Source organism: Haemaphysalis longicornis, unplaced genomic scaffold (assembly GCF_048455015.1).
Source record: "Haemaphysalis longicornis isolate Haplotype H1 unplaced genomic scaffold, Haemaphysalis longicornis Haplotype H1 scaffold_11, whole genome shotgun sequence".
Lineage (NCBI taxonomy): Eukaryota > Metazoa > Arthropoda > Arachnida > Ixodida > Ixodidae > Haemaphysalis > Haemaphysalis longicornis.
The window spans coordinates 18,464,520-18,468,896 of NW_027526214.1; the positions used below are offsets into that span (position 1 = coordinate 18,464,520).

The 4,377-nt window shown below is 47.8% G+C and overlaps 1 non-coding gene across 1 annotated transcript; it reads left to right on the forward strand.

The window, feature by feature from the left end:
* The first annotated feature begins 4,039 nt into the window (after positions 1–4,039).
* On the forward strand, positions 4,040–4,111 carry Trnai-uau (transfer RNA isoleucine (anticodon UAU)). Its single transcript has one exon. It is a non-coding gene; the product is annotated as a tRNA-Ile (tRNA).
* The last annotated feature ends 266 nt before the right edge of the window (positions 4,112–4,377 follow it).

The window sequence follows — 4,377 nt, forward strand, 5'->3', positions numbered from 1 at the left end:
TCGATTCAGGCAGCCTTGATGCCTAGGCGGCATAAGAGGGCTTCCCGCCAGTTACCCGCTCATGACAGGCTGTAGACGTTCGAGTCACGCCCCGGGGGTTGAAAAGAAGCTCCCCTTCTTCCCGTGTAGTCTGAGTGGCGCTGGCTACCACCCTCAAGCGTCAGATACACTTCTAGTAAATATAAATAGCCAAGAAAGTGAAGGAGAACACAGTCTCCCAGATATCCGAATTGTTAAGGCATTCGAGATCTAATCGAAAGGCGTGGGTTCGGTCCCCACTCTGGGCGCGTGTTTTTCTTTCTTTCTTTCTTCCGTATATTAAAAAAAATTATTAACTTCAATTACCGTACTAAAAAAAAAAGCCTAACCACACCCCTATGCCACCTTTGGCATTGTAGACTGCCGACCTATCTTTCTGTATTTCCCCAACGAGCCCTTCATTTCCTTACTATATTATTCTGCGAAAGCCTAGCGAGGGTCTCGATTCTGGCAGCCTTGATGCCTAAGTGGCATAACAGGGCTTCCCGCCAGTTACCCGCTCATGACAGGCTGTAGACGTTCGAGTCACGCCCCGGGGGTTGAAAAGAAGGTCCCCTTCTCCTCGTGTAGTCTTAGTGGCGCTGGCTACCACCCTAAAGCGTCAGATACACTTCTAGTAAATATAAATAGCCAAGAAAGTGAAGGAGAACACAGTCGCCCAGATAGCCGAATTAGTAAGACATTCGAGATATAATCGAAAGGCGTGGGTTCGGTCCCCACTCTGGGCGCGTGTTTTTATTTCTTTCTTTCGTATATAAAAAAAAATATTAACTTCAATTACCGTAAGAAAAAAAAGAGCCTAACCACACCCCTATGCCTCCTTTGGCGTTGTAGACTGCCGACTTATCTTTCTGTATTTCCCCAACGAGCCGCTCATTTCCTTACTATATTATTCTGCGAAAGCCTAGCGAGGGTCTTGATTCTGGCAGCCTTGATGCCTAGGTGGCATAAGAGGGCTTCCCGCCAGTTACCCGCTCATGACAGGCTGTAGACGTTCGAGTCACGCCCCGGGGGTTGAAAAGAAGGTCCCCTTCTCCCTCGTGTAGTCTGAGTGGCGCTGGCTACCACCCTCAAGCGTCAGATACAGTTCTAGTAAATATAAATAGCTAAGAAAGTGAAGGAGAACACAGTCGGCCAGATAGCCGAATTGGTAAGGCATTCGAGATCTAATCGAAAGGCGTGGCTTCGGTCCCCACTCTGGGCGCGTGTTTTTCTTTCTTTCTTTCTTCCGTATATTAAAAAAAATATTAACTTCAATTACCGTGTTAAAAAAAAGAGCCTAACCACACCCCTATGCCTCCTTTGGCGTTGTAGACTGCCGACTTATCTTTCTGTATTTCCCCAACGAGCCCCTCATTTCCTTACTATATTATTCTGCGAAAGCCTAGCGAGGGTCTCGATTCAGCAGCCTTGATGCCTAGGTGGCATAAGAGGGCCTCCCGCCAGTTACCCGCTCATGACAGACTGTAGATGTTCGAGTCACACCCCGGGGGTTGAAAAGAAGGTCCCCTTATCCCCGTGTAGTCTTAGTGGCGCTGGCTACCACCCTCAAGCGTCAGATACACTTCTAGTAAATATAAATAGCCAAGAAAGTGAAGGAGAACACAGTCGCCCAGATAGCCGAATTGGTAAGGCATTCGAGATCTAATCGAAAGGCGTGAGTTCGGTCCCCACTCTGGGCGCGTTTTTCTTTCTTTCTTTCTTCCGTATATTAAACAAAAATATTAACTTCAATTACCGTACTAAAAAAAAGAGCCTAACCACACCCCTATGCCTCCTTTGGCGTTGTAGACTGCCGACTTATCTTTCTGTATTTCCCCAACGAGCCCCTCATTTCCTTACTATATTATTCTCTGAAAGCCATGCGAGGGTCTCGATTCTGGCAGCCTTGATGCCTAGGTGGCATAAGAGGGCTTCCCGCCAGTTACCAGCTCATGACAGGCTGTAGACGTTCGAGTCACGCCCCGGGGGATGAAAAGAAGGTCCCCTTCTCCCCGTGTAGTCTGAGTAGCGCTGGCTACCACCCTCGAGCGTCAGATACACTTCTAGTAAATATAAATAGCCAAGACAGTGAAGGAGAACACAGTCGCCCAGATAGCCGAATTGGTAAGGCATTCGAGATGTAATCGAAAGGCGTGGGTTCGGTCCCCACTCTGGGCGCGTGTTTTTCTTTCTTTCTTTCTTCCGTATATTAAAAAAAAATATTAACATCAATTACCGTACTAAAAAAAAAAGAGCCTAACCACACCCCTATGCCTCCTTTGGCGTTGTAGACTGCCGACTTATCTTTCTGTATTTCCCCAACGAGCCCCTCATTTCCTTACTATATTATTCTGCGAAAGCCTAGCGAGGGTCTTGATTCTGGCAGCCTTGATGCCTAGGTGGCATAAGAGGGCTTCCCGCCAGTTACCCGCCAATGACAGGCTGTAGACGTTCGAGTCACGCCCCGGGGGTTGAAAAGAAGGCCCCCTTCTCCTCGTGTAGTCTTAGTGCCGCTGGCTACCACCCTAAAGCTTCAGATACACTTCTAGTAAATATAAATAGCCAAGAAAGTGAAGGAGAACACAGTCGCCCAGATAGCCGAATTAGTAAGACATTCGAGATCTAATCGAAAGGCGTGGGTTCGGTCCCCACTCTGGGCGCGTGTTTTTCTTTCTTTCTTCCGTATATAAAAAAAATATTAACTTCAATTACCGTACTAAAAAAAAGAGCCTAACCACACCCCTATGCCTCCTTTGGCGTTGTAGACTGCCGACTTATCTTTCTGTATTTCCCCAACGAGCCCCTCATTTCCTTACTATATTATTCTGCGAAAGCCTAGCGAGGGTCTCGATTCTGGCAGCCTTGATGCCTAGGTGGCATAAGAGGGCTTCCCGCCAGTTACCCGCTCATGACAGGCTGTAGACGTTCGAGTCACGCCCCGGGGGTTGAAAAGAAGGTCCCCTTCTCCCTCGTGTAGTCTGAGTGGCGCTGGCTACCACCCTCAAGCGTCAGATACACTTCTAGTAAATATAAATAGCCAAGAAAGTGAAGGAGAACACAGTCGCCCAGATAGCCGAATTGGTAAGGCATTCGAGATCTAATCGAAAGGCGTGGGTTCGGTCCCCACTCCGGGCGCGTGTTTTTCTTTCTTTCTTCCGTATAAAAAAAAATATATTAACTTCAATTACCGTACCAAAAAAAAGAGCCTAACCACACCCCTATGCCTCCTTTGGCGTTGTAGACTGCCGACTTATCTTTCTGTATTTCCCCAACGAGCCCATCATTTCCTTACTATATTATTCTGCGAAAGCCTAGCGAGGGTCTCGATTCTGGCAGCCTTGATGCCTAGGCGGCATAAGAGGGCTTCCCGCCAGTTACCCGCTCATGACAGGCTGTAGACGTTCGAGTCACGCCCCGGGGGTTGAAAAGAAGCTCCCCTTCTTCTCGTGTAGTCTGAGTGGCGCTGGCTACCACCCTCAAGCGTCAGATACACTTCTAGTAAATATAAATAACCAAGAAAGTGAAGGAGAACACAGACGCCCAGATAGCAGAATTGGTAAGGCATTCGAGATCTAATCGAAAGGCGTTGGTTCGGTCCCCACTCTGGGCGCGTGTTTTTCTTTCTTTCTTTGTTCCGTATATTAAACAAAAATATTAACTTCAATTACCGTACTAAAAAAAAAGAGCCTAACCACACCCCTATGCCTCCTTTGGCGTTGTAGACTGCCGACTTATCTTTCTGTATTTCCCCAACGAGCCCCTCATTTCCTTACTATATTATTCTGTGAATGCCTAGCGAGGGTCTCGATTCTGGCAGCCTTGATGCCTAGGTGGCATAAGAGGGCTTCCCGCCAGTTACCCGCTCATGACAGGCTGTAGACGTTCGAGTCACGCCCCGGGGATGAAAAGAAGGTCCCCTTCTCCCCGTGTAGTCTGAGTAGCGCTGGCTACCACCCTCGAGCGTCAGATACACTTCTAGTAAATATAAATAGCCAAGAAAGTGAAGGAGAACACAGTCGCCCAGATAGCCGAATTGGTAAGGCATTCGAGATATAATCGAAAGGCGTGGGTTCGGTCCCCACTCTGGGCGCGTGTTTTTCTTTCTTTCTTTCTTCCGTATATTAAAAAAAAAATATTAACTTCAATTACCGTACTAAAAAAAAGAGCCTTACCACACCCCTATGCCTCCTTTGGCATTGTAGACTGCCGACTTATTTTTCTGTATTTCCCCAACGAGCCCCTCATTTCCTGACTATATTATTCTGCGAAAGCCTAGCGAGGGTCTCGATTCTGGCAGCCTTGATGCCAAGGTGGCATAAGAGGGCTTCCCGCCAGTTACCCGCTCATTACAGGCTG